The sequence below is a fragment of the Culex pipiens genome, chromosome 3 (assembly GCF_016801865.2).
Source record: "Culex pipiens pallens isolate TS chromosome 3, TS_CPP_V2, whole genome shotgun sequence".
NCBI classification, from domain to species: Eukaryota; Metazoa; Arthropoda; class Insecta; order Diptera; family Culicidae; genus Culex; species Culex pipiens.
This window is the reverse complement of record NC_068939.1, coordinates 110,454,339-110,470,038: the sequence shown is the minus strand read 5'-3', so window position 1 is coordinate 110,470,038 and position 15,700 is coordinate 110,454,339. Positions and strand designations below refer to the sequence as shown.

Genomic DNA, 15,700 nt, shown 5'->3' with positions numbered 1-15,700 from the left:
ATTTCTATCACATCACCGTTCCAGGCTACAAATTATTGAAAAACACCTCTTTTTTCGCATGTTCAAAAATGGAAGGGGTCGTACCGCCCCTCCGTCACGAGATATCAAAAACGGACCTCGGATTCGTGATCAGGGACAAAAGTTACCCCTTAGGATAAAGTTTCACGCAAATTGAAGAGGGGTCGGGGCAACTTTTCCCGATTTCGTGTGAGTTGGCAGAGAATTACCCAATGAAAAAATGGGTCTGTCTTTCCATCATGCAGTATTTTTGTAAAAATGAAAAATGGTCAAATTTTCTAAATTTATAGCCAAAATGTGACTATAACTCCAAAACGGTGCAAAAAATCAGTAAAGTTCTTTTCGATTGCAAATTTGATTTAGCTTTTCAAATATATTCACATTTTTGATTTTTATCAAACAATTTTTTTAATCATATCTCTGGAATTAGATTTAGCAAAATTAATAAATATGTATTTATTAGCCGGGAACCGTGGTGTAGGGGTAAGCGTGGTTGCCTCTCACCCAGTCGGCTTGGGTTCGATTGCAGACGGTCCCGGTGGCTTTTTTCGAGACGAGATTTGTCTGACCACGCCTTCCGTCGAACGGGGAAGTAAATGTTGGCCCCGGTCTAACCTAGAGGGTTAGGTCGTTAGCTCAATCCAGGTGTAGGAGTCGTCTCCCTGGGTCCTGCCTCGGTGGAGTCGCTGGTAGGCAGTTGTACTAACAATCCACAGGTCGTCAGTTCGAATCCAGGGGTCTATGGAAGCTAAGGTGTAAAAAGAGGTTTGCAATTGCCTCAACAATCAAGCTCTAGTTTCGAGAAGGAATCTCGCAATCAAGAATGCCAAGGCAATGCTGTAGAGCGAATAATTTGATTTGATTTGATTTGTATTTTGAGAATCCAATTTTTTGTAAAAAAAAAATTACTTAATCTACCTTGAGGTGGTTGGTGTCTCTCTCGCATTAATATACTTATGATAGGGTTTTCAGATTTTCAACCGTTTGTACTCTGTGGAAAGGTCTTTTGATTAATCATCCAACGATGGGTCGCAGGATAGATCCGAACAACGTATTCTTCAAAATATTTGAGATCCGGCCTCCAAAAAGTGTTTAAACAACAAATGAGAGCTAATCACTTTGGTAAGGTTATCAGATCTTCAATATTTTAGGATCATTTGAGATGGTTTTCAGTTACCTAACTAACGACGGGTTGCATGATGTACCCGGGCATCATTTTCATTGAAATATATGAGGCGTCCAAAAAGTGAATAAATAATATTTGATTTTTGATAGGGTTGTCAGATCTTTGATGTTTTAGGCTCATTGGAAAGGTCTTTCAAATACCTTTCTAAAAATATATAACAAGACGGGTATTCCCTTCCTCACCTCACTGAGGAAAGGCTATAAAATCACTCGAAAAATGAAATTTCTTAATTTGACCTTCTAGCCACACCTTCACGTATACGTATCGAATTAGAATCAAATTCTGAAAAAAATGTCTGTGTGTGTCGTGGGATAATGATCAAAAAACTTGCACTGGATTATCTCGGCACCGGCTTCAACCGATTTTGTATATTTTGGTCTCATTCCATCCGTCTTAAGTCGCTATTAAAAATTATAAAGTTTAGTTGAGTATTTAAAAGGTTATGTTAAAAACGATTTTAACTAAGGTCTGGAAGATTATAAAAATGGATAACCATGTTATACATTTTTAGAAAGGCATTTAAAAGTCCTTTCTAACGAGTTACAAACATTGATTTTGTAATTTTCTATAGTAATTAAAAAATAATCTTGATACAATAGTGTTAGAATTTGGTGACCACTGCGCCACCACTACCAATTTACAGCGCGCAGGGAGCCAGACATCGTCAGACACTCAAAGTGATGTCGTTGGATCTCTTGGCTGGAGTCGATGTTCCGTTTGTTTAGCTTGTGTAATTGGATTCAAAAAGTAATACCTACTGCTCGAGAAACTTTTCCCTAAGTTTACCAAAACACATCAAATGTCGTCCGAAAATTTCAACGTTCTCCACGTGCCAGCCAATTCGATGAGCAGAGCAAACTCAGTTGCGTGTTTGGTCAGGTGGAACAAATGGCCTCTAATTGGAGACGGGACGGGGAGTCACATCAGAGGTGAAACTAGGCACTATCGGCGCAGAGGCAGGAAACGTTCTTGAAGTTTGTCGCCGGACGAACTTTTGATGCGCAAAAAGAAGTGGAGCTCTTTTTTCTTTTCTTGAAAATGGTTGCTCCAATTTAAGCTCGATATTTGGCACCATGGCTGCGATGGTAATGGTTGTGCTGCAATGCAACTCATGAATAAATCACACGTTGTGCATTTAAGTTTGAACTCGAGTGGGGAGCAGCCGAAAGGGGTTATCATATGAAAATGGCTCGCAGCACTTTGCAGGAAATAATTGGTCTGAGAAAGAAGCAAAATGTTAAAAGCTCTATTCGAGATTTAAGAAGCACTTTCTGTAGGTTAGCTTACTTAGCAGAACGCAAATATGTTGAATTTTGATTGAATGAGATTCAAAAATCGATTAGACTTTTTCACCTATAGATTAATCGATAAGTTATAAGAGTATATATTAAAGTAAATCTATCTATGTTTCAGAGGGAAACACCCTTGAAGAGTATCGGGGCCGGCATTTACAAAGTGGGTTCAGTTCTATTTGGTTTACAAATATTAACAAATCAATCAAGAAAAGGAAATTGAAAAAATACGACTTTTTGGATCGAATTATCCGAAGTTCCCTTGAAGACTTTCGGATAATCGAATCTTCGGTTAATCGAGGCATCAGATATTCGACCTGAACTAAATAAAAAAAAACATCTCATTATCATCTCCATATCCACCTGTTCCACTCTTTCGATCACCTTTGACTGACTCGTAATCACCTGCTTTGGACGTAATAACTCAACGACGGATCACCCGCCAAACACGCCCTGTCACTGTTCCGTCACAAAAACAGTCATGCCAAGGTCCTGTCGCTCCTGGCTAGGGAGACCCCGGATGACGACTCTAGAAGACTCATTACTCATGCTGGATTTTGGACGACTCGGTGACACGGTCAAGGACTAACGAGTCGTTTCCACAAACTAAACCACCCCCGCACAAGTGTTCTTCTGGGCTTCAAAGCTGGAAGCTAATTTCCTCTGGCCGGGTCACACAGTTTGTCCTCTGACTGGTGGCGCTCGACAGGTGGAGCTGGGGTAGATTCTACTAATCGACCCGGTGAAACACACTGTGCGACGATAGATGCACTAGATTTGCTGCCACTGCCGGCATAGCACCTCTAGCTCCCTGTAGCTCATGCGGTCGAATGGTTTTAACAGGATTAATTAATTATCGTGCCGAACGTGCCAGGATCGTTGGATCTGGGTTGGTAGATTGCTAGCAGCTGTAGAATGAGGACAACCACATCAATGCCGTCGGTATTTGGAAGCGATTCATTTGGTTATTGGTTTCCGATATCAATCGGGCAATCTTCTGCTGGGTAGAGTAGTCCTCAATGAGACACGTTTATTTTTCAACTGCAGGATTCCAAAATCAACCATGGAATTTATCTGCGCTCTCGCCGCAGTTCTTCTTTAACCGTAAAAAAATCTCTTCTAACCGATCGAAACTTAAAAACACGCACAAGTCATGCTTGTGCTTGAACAAGCCTACTTTGTAGATGTAAACAAAGTGGGATTATTCGAAAGTCACGTTACGCATTCTCTCTATTCATCATCCAGGGATAATCCAATCACGAAATATTTTTTTTGCAATTCCGTCGTGAAACTACTTACTTTTCCTGTCATTCTTGAACGACGAAATAGCCTACTTTTCTGTACCAAAAATAACAGAATCGAATAGCAACACTTTTTAAAATAAATGCTGAAAAGTTCTACTTTTCAGCACTCAATGGGTGCTGAAAAGTTGAACTTTTCAGCACTTGTTTTGAAAAGTAACAATTTTCAACATTTTTTTGATTTAAACGATTTATTTACAAAATACATGAAAATTTGATATAAAATTTCACTTAGTGTATGTTTTTTGGAATTGCAAAAAATGTTGTATGGAACTCGTTGCAAAACTTGATTTTTTCAGCACTCTTCGTATTCATCCAACTCGGTGAACCTCGTTGGATAAATGTACGACTCGTGCTGAAAAAATCCTTTTTTTGCAACTTGTTGCATAAACTACTATTTTTCGTTGTCTTTTTTTTAATTGTTGAGCTTACGTATGACCCCTAAACTACGCTAAAGTGATTTAGATTTTTTTTATCAGGCGGTGATGAAATTTAAAAAAATGCATTTTGTTATTTATGTTGGAAAGTTGGAACGGTAACTTTAACTCGCTGGTTCTTGAGTATTACTCAATCAATCGGGTTATTTTTTTAGTGAATTGCAAAGTTGTCTAAAATGATCCTATAACTTTGCAAAACTCAATCTGATCAATTATGTATTTTTGGCGATGAAAAACATCGTTCAAACTTTTTGTAACGCGTTTGCCTCCGCTAAATTTTGGGCGAATTATTTTTTACACGCACAATTTTTTTAGGTTTCACGTCTTTTCCAATATGTAGTCTAAAAAGTCAAATGAAATCAAATTGTAATTAGCCTAAAAGTGCCGCATATGAACATTTCTCTGCGATTTCGGTCTTTCGTTTTTTAAGTATTTTTTTAGTCCAGCTGAAACTTTTTCGGTGCCTTCTGCATGCCCAAAGAAGCTATTTTGCATCATTCAAAAATCAAATTATTCGCTCTACAGCATTGCCTTGGCGTTCTCGATTGCGAGATTCCTACTCGAAACTAAGTGTCCGAAGGCTTAATTGTTGAGGCATTAGTTTGTCCATATAATTTTCCATACAAATTTGGCAGCTGTCCATTCAAAAATGATACATAAAAATTCAGTGTCTTGCGAACCTTCGTGGTGAACGGACACTAGAGCTGCGGTATTTTTTACTACCTAAGCTCAGAGTTATTTCAAAACAAAATTCACAGTCTTTTAAAAGACTACCTGAGTTATTTTCCAAAATTCTAAACAGTCTTTTCAAGACTAACCCCACCTGAAATTTTGTTGTATTATACAAACGAAGCCATCTTTTTAAGAGAACTTTGCTTGCAAAATGCGTCAAAACAAAGGTAAACGCAAATCTTCTGAAGATTTGGTCGTTACGTCGGTGAAGCGTTTGAACGCTAAACCGGCTAACGGTAACAGAAAAAGAAAACAGCCTCTTCTGAGGTCTGATTCTGATTCTGAATGTGAGGTCAATCCTCCAATTCCATTGACAAACAGTTTCGGTGTTTTATCCGAAACTGAAGACATGGAACCTTCTCCTCGTACTGAGCCTTCTGCCGTCGAGAAACGAGTAAAGGCTCCGCCAATTGTAGTGACTTCCGTCTCCGATTTGGCCAGCTTTCGAACGCAACTGAAGAATTGCAAGGAAACTTGCAATTTAAAAGTTTCGTTCCAGCTTGGTCGAAGAGGAGAATGTCGCTTGTTGACGGAATCTTTACAAGATCACCAAACTTTTGTTGGTTATTTGAAAAACCACAAACACAATTTCTACACGTATGAGACCAAGAATGCTCGTCCATTCAAGGCGGTCCTGAAAGGTCTCTCCAACGACTTGTCGGTGGATGAGATCAAAAACGAACTTAAGGTGTTGCTTGGCTTTGCCCCATCCCAAGTAATACCAATGAAGAAAAAATCAAACGGGAATATTTCTCGCTTTGGTTTGACTTCACAATTTTATCTGATTCATTTCAACAGAAATGAAATCAACAATTTGAAACTTTTGGACAAAGTTCAGTTTTTGTTCCATGTACGGGTAAAGTGGGAGCATTTTAAGAAACATGGCGGTAATGGCCAGAATCTGACCCAGTGCCGGCGTTGCCAGGCATTCGGTCACGGTACTGATCATTGCGCCATGGTTCCAAAATGCATGGTTTGCGGGGACTCTTCTCACGACAAGGACAACTGTCCCGTGAAAGAAGTCACCCAATTTAAATGTGCAAATTGTGGTGGAAATCACAAATCAAATTTTTGGGATTGCCCCATCAGAAAAAAGGTTTTGGATTCTCGTGCTAAGCATCAGCCGAAATCCAAACCGAAATTTTCTCAAAGTCAGGTTGTACCTGCATCTTTAAATCAAACGTTCGTGCTGTCTCACTCGAACAATTCTAGAAATACCCCTACCGTGGAAAAGTTAGGTAACAACAATGGCATTTCTTATGCTAACGTCGTTTCGGGTTCATCCACGAATTTTAAATCCTCTACCAATCTTTCTGAATTTGGGCAGGTACCTCAAATCTCATTTGAAAATTTTTCTGCTGGCAACGCTTTGGGATCTTCTGATCTCGGCGAAGTTACGATTGAAAAAATGACTTTTTTGCAAAACTCACTGTTTGGTTTGATTCAAACAATGAGTAATGCTACATCCATGATGGAAGCAATCCAGATTGGATTAAAATTTGCGAATGATGTTGTTCTTACCCTGAAGTTTAATCATGGATCTAAGTAATTCCATCAATATTATGAATTTTAATGCTCGCTCTTTAAAAGCGAAAGAAAATGAATTTTTCAACTTTTTACGAGTTCATAACGTGCATGTTGCTGTTATAACCGAAACATTTTTAAAAACTGGCACTTATTTGAAAAGTGATCCAGATTATAAAGTTATAACTAATAACCGAATGAATCGAAATGGCGGTGGAGTTGCAATAGTAATCCACCGTAGTATGACTTATAGCACGTTACGTGACTTTAAGTTAAAAGTTATTGAAAGTTTGGGCATTGAACTTGAAACTTCTTTTGGGAAAATTATGATTGCAGCTGCATATTTGCCATTCCAATGCACTGGGGAAAATAAAAATTATTTCAAAGGGGATTTGAATAAACTTACTCGGCATAGATCTCGATTTTTGATCATCGGTGATTTTAATGCCAAACACCAATCTTGGAATAATTCAAAAGTAAATTCCAATGGTAAAATTCTGTTCAGAGATTGCACTTCTGGTCTTTATTCGGTTTTATACTCGAATGGGCCAACTTGCTTTTCTTCTGTTAGAAATCCATCAACAATTGATTTGGTGTTGACAAATCAAAGTCAGTATTGTGGTCCTTTAGTGACTCATGCTGATTTTGATTCTGATCACCTTCCAGTAACTTTTTCACTTTCCCATGAAGCAGTTACCAGACCCAATAGTTCTGTGTTTAATTACCACAAAGCTAATTGGGACAGGTATCAGCATCATATTGAGAATAATTTAAATCATGATTTTGTTTTAGAAACCAAAGCTGATATTGATTCAGCCTTGGAATCTTTAACTAATGCAATTTTGGATGCTAGGAATATTGCTATTCCTAAAGTCCAAGTCAAATTTGATTCTCCCATTATTGATGACGATCTTCAGCTTCTGATTCGTCTGAAAAATGTTCGCCGAAGACAGTATCAACGTTCTCGTGATCCTGCACTGAAGCGAATTCAAAAAGATTTGCAAAAGGTTATTGACCACAGATTCACTCTCCTGCGAAATGAAAAGTTCGCAAGAGATGTCCAACAAATTAAACCTTATTCCAAACCTTTTTGGAAACTTTCAAAGGTTCTTAAGAAACCTCAAAAACCCATCCCTTCTTTAAAAGATGGTAATAATATTCTATTAACTAATGGGGAAAAAGCTCAAAAACTTGCTCAGCAGTTTGAGAGTGCTCATAATTTCAACTTGAATGTTTTGAGTCCTATTGAAAATCAAATTTCAATAGAATTTCAGAATATTGTTGAACAAGAATTTTCGTCAGATGAAGTTTTTAATACGGATCTGAATGAAATAAAATCTATTATCAAAAAATTTAAAAATATGAAAGCCCCTGGTGAGGATGGTATTTTTTACATTTTAATTAAAAAATTACCAGAAGCAACTTTAAGTAGCTTGGTCAAAATTTTCAACAAATGTTTTGATTTGGCATATTTTCCCAGTAGTTGGAAAAATGCCAAAGTAATTCCGATTTTGAAACCGGATAAAAATCCTGCTGAAGCCTCAAGCTATCGGCCCATTAGTTTGCTTTCATCTATTAGTAAATTATTCGAAAGAATAATTCTTAATAGAATGATGACGCACATTAATGAAAATTCAATTTTCGCTGATGAGCAGTTTGGATTTCGCCTTGGGCATTCAACTACTCATCAGTTGTTGAGAGTTTCAAATTTAATTCGAAGCAACAAATCTGAGGGCTATTCTACTGGCGCTGCTCTTCTAGACATAGAAAAAGCATTTGACAGTGTATGGCATAAAGGTTTGATTGCGAAATTGAAAAGGTTTAATTTTCCGATTTATATCGTGAAAATTATTCAAAATTATTTGACGGATCGTACTCTGCAGGTATGTTATCAGAATAGCAAATCTGATCAACTACCTGTACGTGCTGGCGTCCCTCAAGGAAGCATTTTGGGTCCAATTTTATACAATATTTTTACTTCTGACTTGCCTGATTTGCCCCCAGGATGTCAGAAATCACTTTTTGCTGATGACACAAGCATCTCCGCCAAAGACAGAAGCCTTCGTGTCATCACAAGTAGATTACAAAAAAGCTTGGATATTTTCAATTCTTATTTGAAAGAATGGAAAATAACTCCAAATGCTGCAAAAACTCAACTTATTATTTTCCCTCACAAACCAAGGACTGATTTTCTTAAACCAAAAGGTCATCACATTATAAAGATGAATGAGGTAAATTTAAAGTGGGAGGATCAAGTGAAATATCTTGGACTTGCTTTTGACAAAAACCTTACTTACAAGGATCACATTGAAAGTATCCAGGTTAAATGTAACAAATATATTAAATGTTTGTATCCACTTATAAACAGGAATTCTAGACTTTGTCTCAAGAATAAACTGTTAATTTATAAACAAATTTTCAGACCTGCCATGCTTTATGCTGTGCCGATCTGGACAAGCTGTTGCTTAGCCAGGAAGAAAAAACTTCAGAGGATTCAGAACAAAATTCTGAAAATGATTCTGAAACTTCCTCCCTGGTTCAGCACCAGTGAACTTCATCAATTAGCCGAAGTTGACACTTTGGATGTTATGTCCAATAAGATAATTGATGCATTTCGACAAAAATCATTACAGTCTTCAGCTGCATTGATCCGCTCTTTATATAGTTTATAAGTTAGTTTTAAGGTATCCCTTTTCCCTTTTGTACATGTAGGACCTCCTACATTTGAAATCACTGAATAGCGAAAGCTACAATATTTCATGAATAAATGAAAGTTGCTAGTATTTAAAATTGAGGTGAAAAGTCATCGTTTGTGATTGGACACTCAATAATATTTTAACTGAATGAATGTACATGGAAAAGAAATTTGAATAAATATAAATTAAAAAAAAAAAAAAAAAATACATAAAAATTCAAAAATCTGTATCTTTTGAAGGAATTTTTTGATCGATTTGATGTCATCGGCAAAGTTGTATGTATGGATAAGGGCTACATTAAAAAAAGAAGATACACGGTAAAACATTTTTTGGTGATTTTTAATTTCACTTTTTGTCACTAGAACTTGATTTGCAAAAATACACTATTATACACTATTTTTTTTTTTTAATTTTTGATAAGGTTTAGGGGACAACAATTTTAATAAAGTGCACCGTTTTCAAGTTAAAGCCATTTTTAGGTTACTTTTTTTTAATAGTCGCTGTTTTTTTTTAAATTGGTGCCCATGTTTGCCCACTTTTGAAAAAAGTATTTTTAAAAGCTGAGAAAACAACATTTTCATATTTTTTTTATCAAGACTAACATTTCAAAAGAGCGTAATATTGAATGTTGAATAATATTGAACCGGCAACCGTAAAAGTATAGTCTTAGATATATATCTCTCGAAGACAGTATGGTGCTAAGTTGCTTCTAACAAAAGTAACAGAGCGTTCAAGAGAGACATTTCGAAATACTCGGTAAAATCATACTTTTTGCCAACACTGCCAAGTCAAGCGGAAATTTTCAAAAACTGTTATATATTTGAGGAATTGTGGTGCAACTAAACTAAATAATGTCTTTTGAAAATTTGTTCACATCAATTTTATGTAAGGTTTTTCAAAATATAAGAACAATCAGTATTTTTTGAATTTCCTGGTTCCTTTGGAAATGTTGGCAGAAAATGTGAGTTTCATTGATTATTTCAATACACTACTTTTGAAAACTCCTTATGTTTTTTGACGCACTTAAGCTAATCAGCACCAAACTTTCTTGGGAAGAGTTGTTCGGGACATCCAAGGCAACACTTCCACGATGTTAGTTTCATAAGATAATAAAACATGATTTTTGTAAAGTCAAAAATGTAAAAATGCAATTTTCCCCATTGTAGTTTCCATACAAATTTCAATCGCTTTTCGAGAGATCATTATTACCTACATCAAATCATTACTTACACTCAAACCCCGATGGTTTGACACCTACTGTTGTCAAACGAACGGGGTCACTTTTTAGTTTGACACCCTTTTTACACGAAGTTTACACACACTACCAAACTATTTGTTTGTTTTGATAGTGTGCGTGAGTTTGACTTTGTTAAACTAACGGTGTACAAACTAAGAAAGTGTCAAACGAAAAAGTCACCAACCACCGAGGATTGAGTGTAGTTTGAACAAATCATTACTTAGAGACAGTTGAAACATTTTTAGAAAGCTTCAATTGGGTCATTCATCCATATGATAATATGTATGTCGAAATATTGTATTAACTCCTAACAGTTTCAACATTAATGTTTGAAAATTGGTTAGTTGTTCTCCTCAAAGCATCAATTGCATTGTTATTTAAACCAGTTGTCACCCTGCTTTTATCGAATTCGTCACTCGTTATCAATTGGCTGAGCTTTCAATCAATTTTCCTTTTCGGTACAACAACATGTATGTAACACATGCTTTACCATGCCGCGATAAGATCCTCCTTCAATGATTCAATTACCTTGTTTACGATGAGTGATATCGGTTTGCGCGATAAGCTCCTTCAAAGGGTTTGAACAATTTACATCCACTCGCAGGTAAATTTACACTTCACTGAGAGATTTCCATTGTAGAATCACAACTCTCGGCGTTTGCTCTCACTCACTTAATTAAGTTCACTGTCGAACGAAGCAGCAGCAGCAGTTGCTCGGTTAGCTGAATTTTTAATCCACTGAATTAAAACCTTCTCCCGGGGAATTCTCTGTATAAAATATAAATTCTACCACTGATTTAAAATTCCATCATAAAACATCCACTCCCGCGAAATACACGTGGGTTCGATTCCCGTCCTTGCCCTTCACAATTTAAGCAGACGTGAAAAAAAAACACGTTTCGAGGACCACAACAAACTACTATTACACTAGGCTTTTGTGCAAATGATAGACACTAAGAAACAAAAAGCGCTAAATATGCTAATCAGTTACATAGCCCAACCAGCCCGATGCTATGTACCAACTAGAGCTCACTAGTGTTCTTAGAAGAAAAAGCTCCAACCAATCGACCGCGGAAGCACGTCCGACTCCGTCCACATCACACTCACGAGTGAAGAACCACATCGTCGAGGCCGTTTTGCGACGTCGAGCCCCCACGAAACGAACAAACGAAGTTTCGACCCCCTGACGCAGCATAAACATTCTCAACCCCCCCCGCCGGAATTGGTGGTGGAGTTCATGATCTGATTGTTGGCTGCGGAGATCGAAGAGATTTCGTGCTCTCGGCTGGCGATTGAGCTGTTTGGGGAGAGAGTTCTCCCTCGGTTTTTGTTGTTTGTTGCTCCAACACGGGCTGACCGTGACCCATATCCGGGACCGACCAACCACCCGCGGGGTGGAAGTCGGTAGCGAAGAAGTTCTCAAGTTGGTTCTTGAGAACGTGGGGTGGTTTTGATAACAAAAAACAGTCAACAATTTAGAATTCTCTAAAATATAATGCCCAACTTTTATTAAAACACAAGCATTTCTGCATTATTTCGGCCAAATTTCCAGGTTTTTTACACGAGGTGGAGTCAGTTTAGGCGAGTTTTCGGAGTCGCCATTTAAAAAAACGTTTCTTAATCCACCCTTAGGTGGTTGGCGCCTTCCTCTCAATTAAACAATCTAAAATAGACACAAAATGGCGGTGTTTTTCAATGTTTTATCAATTTGACTCATAATTCATACCACTAGATTGAGTAGTCAGATCTTCATATTGCAGGGCAATTTATGATAGGGTAGTCAGATCTTCAATTCAATTCATGCTTGATCTGAGATCCGGCCTCCAAAAAATGCGTAAATAACACTAAAGGGCTTATAACTAGGGTTAGTGAATTTTCACAATTTCGCGGACAGCGTAAAAGTCGTGAAATTTGAAGATTTCCGCGAAATTTCGTGAAATTTATCAATTATCTCAAATCCATTAACTAAAATAACAACATAGCAAATATTTCATAAAGACCTCAGCGATAAAAGTCGTCTTTCCATTTTCTTCCGTTAAATGATATAACGTAAGAGCAAAAAAAATAGATTGAAAAATTTAATTCCATCAGAGAAGTGTCGTGATCGGGGAGTTTCTTTTATAATAAAAACACAGATATTTTGCAATTAACAAACAACACGTCTTATTCCACAGAAATTAACCACAAAACTGATTTGACAATCTTCATTATCTCTTTCGCCGGCCGCGCGCATCTCGTTGTTTTCTCGCTCGTTGTTCTCTCTGCTGCGGCTAGCGCGCTCTCGCACTCAATCCACAATCAGCTAACAAGGCAATATTCATGAAGGTGCGCACTTTTTGTTGCGCTCTTAACTCTTATTTATAAATTATATTAATCTTATAATAAATACTCATTTAATAATTTATTACATATTCAATCCTGCAACCCATAATCCCTACAAGAAGGAAAGAAAAATATTGAGAAATTTTTCATTCGCCGTCATAACAATTTTACTATTGTTTAATTTGAATTTTGAAAGATATAATTTAAACAGAAGTTGAATGAACTTGGTTTATTCAAGTTTAAAAAAATAGTTTTTTTTTATCTTTAAAGTCACGTTCTAAGAACATTTCAGATTTTTTCTTAGCTTGTTTAATTTTCACGATATTTGATTATTTGGGTGGATGTTTTCCGTGGAAGTTATTTTATGTTTTCTGATTTTGAATAAAATTTTGAAGATTTCGTTACAGATTAAATTATTTTTGCCTATTGATTATTAATTTAGTTTTTGAAAAGTGAGATGAAAACCTTAAAACTAATTTTACTGGGCAAAATGTCGCAAAAAAGTTATTTTAATTGTTAGATTGTTTTGTTAAATTTGGCTTTTTTCCTAAAAGAGCACTCAGCTAGCAAAATCTAAACGTAGAAATATGTACCTTCCATGCAAAGGTTTATGAATTGATCTCAGTTGAAAGGTTCTCCGAATCTCTGAAATTCAAATGTAACATCCTGGAACAGAACTGCTAAATTCTAATAAAAACAGTTTTCAGTAAAATGTAAAATGTTAAATTAGCAGCAAATCAGCAAAAACTGTTTAGCTTTATTAGACGAACATTAAAAAAGCAGCTCAATAAAAGACAATCTGCATGCCCAACATGCCCAATATATTACATATGGGTCATTCCACCTGAAGTGTGCAAGAAAAAATGCAAATTTGAAAATTACCATCTCCGATTCTGCTCAAATTTGGCAGAGCTGTTGAGACTGTCAAAACATGTAAAAATCCCGAATTTCATCCAAATCGGACCACCCCCTCCATTTTTGTACCCTCCCAAAAAATCGACTTTTTGGCTATTTTTGAGCGAAACCCCTATCTTCGAACGACGATAACTCAGGAACCACAAATCTTAGAGAGTCGGTCTTAGACTCAATTTTGAAGGAAATTGGACGTAGAATCCATTTCCGTGATCAAAATTTGGATTAAAATATTTTTTCTACCTGTATTGCGCAATTGAAAACTTTGAATGGCCGTATCTCAAAACAGCCCTATTTATTTTTTAAATTTGACCTCACCATCGTATTCCCCGTCCAATTTTACATAAGAATCACTTATCGACAGAAAGGAATATGTTTCGTTCCACAGATATCGAATTTTAAAGTTTTGAGTATTTGAGATTACCTAAATTAGCTACACTCGCCACATATGCTAGAAGGACTCGGGCGCGCTGATCAATAACTGCTACCTGTTTATTTATTGAAATACGATTTCATCCCAATTAATCATTAGCAAATTAGGCAAAAATTGTAGGAAAATGCTGTATTAATCTTAAATTTAAAAAAATAGTATGAGGTGAATTTATGTGCTAGCCCACACGACAGAGCAAGAACGACACGCAATACAGAGCAGAATGGAATTCCCGCTGTGCTAGCAGGAAATTGAAATTGATGTTGTAAGTAACACTTAAGAAAAATGTACAATACATTATCGTATCAAAAATTATGAATTAACATGAATAATACTCTCGTGAAGCATGATTAAGCAAGAGGATTTCTGGAAAGTATAAAGCTGAAAAAAGTAAGAAAATCACAAAGATTAATTAACCGTTCGAACAATTATCTTTTTTTTTGTCAATCATTTCGAAATCTTGGAAAACGATACAGCTGCTGTCCACATGTATCAGAAGTATATGGTATCGTTTTTGAAATTAAATGTACCAGAATTGAAAAAAAAAATCATCAATTTTTCAGATGAAACTGGTTCACAATATAAAAATCAGTTTAATATGATCATGCTCAATCTTTCAAACCGTAAGGCAGATTTTGGGGTTTATTGCTGAATGGCACTATTTCGCTACCGCACATGGCAAAAGCTCTAGAACCCATGAGAATTATTTCATCTACTACATCCAGCTCTACATTTGTTCTTGCTTCAAATAAAAGAAATAATTTGATAAAGTGGGAAGAAATGAGGAATTAGGAAAAATATGAAAACAATAGATTTTTTTTAATTGTGTTGTAAAAACGTTGTAGCATTTGCAAATAAATATTGAAAGTTCAAATTTTACCTAATATGGTTCAATGACACTGACATCAGGAAAAACAGTGCATTAAAAATTACCCAATAAATATTCCTTAAACAAAAAATAGATTGTTCAAGGTATTGATTACCTCAAAATCGTATAAAATTATAAAAATAATTCATCTTACAGAGCACCAGGTAGTAATTATTGATCAGCGCGCCCGAGTCCTTCTAGCATATGTAGCGAGTGTAGCTAATTTAGGTAATCTCAAATACTCAAAACTTTAAAATTCGATATCTCTGGAACGAAACATATTCCTTTCTGTCGATAAGTGATTCTTATGTAAAATTGGACGGGGAATACGATGTTGAGGTCAAATTTAAAAAATAAATAGGGCTGCTTTGAGATACGGCCATTCAAAGTTTTGAATTGCGCAATACAGGTAGAAAACATATTTTAATCCAAATTTTGATCACGGAAATGGATTCTACGTCCAATTTCCTTCAAAATTGAGTCTAAGACCGACTCTCTAAGATTTGTGGTTCCTGAGTTATCGTCGTTCGAAGATAGGGGTTTTGCTCAAAAATAGCCAAAAAGTCGATTTTTTGGGAGGGTACAAAACTGGAGGGGGTGGTCCGATTTGGATGCAATTCGGGATTTTTGCATGTTTTGATAGTCTCAACAGCTCTGCCAAATTTGAGCAGAATCGGAGATGGTAATTTTCAAATGGTGTTCCGCTTCAGATGGAATGACCCATATTAAGCATGAAAAGTACTTT

General features: G+C 36.3%; 1 protein-coding gene across 2 annotated transcripts in view; it reads right to left on the bottom strand.

The window, feature by feature from the left end:
• The window catches only part of LOC120422354 (extended synaptotagmin-2), a 59,804-nt gene extending 48,220 nt beyond the window's left edge, over positions 1–11,584 (bottom strand). Inside the window, exons 1-2 of one of the 2 annotated variants that reach the window (XM_039585758.1) lie at positions 11,485–11,584; positions 10,952–11,191 (exon numbers count right to left, since the gene is read on the bottom strand). The gene's annotated coding sequence lies outside the window, so the exon portion shown is untranslated. Of the gene's footprint in view, positions 1–10,951 lie in introns of both variants that reach the window. The other variant, XM_039585757.2, reaches the window with a different exon arrangement.
• Positions 11,585–15,700: the final 4,116 nt, after the last annotated feature.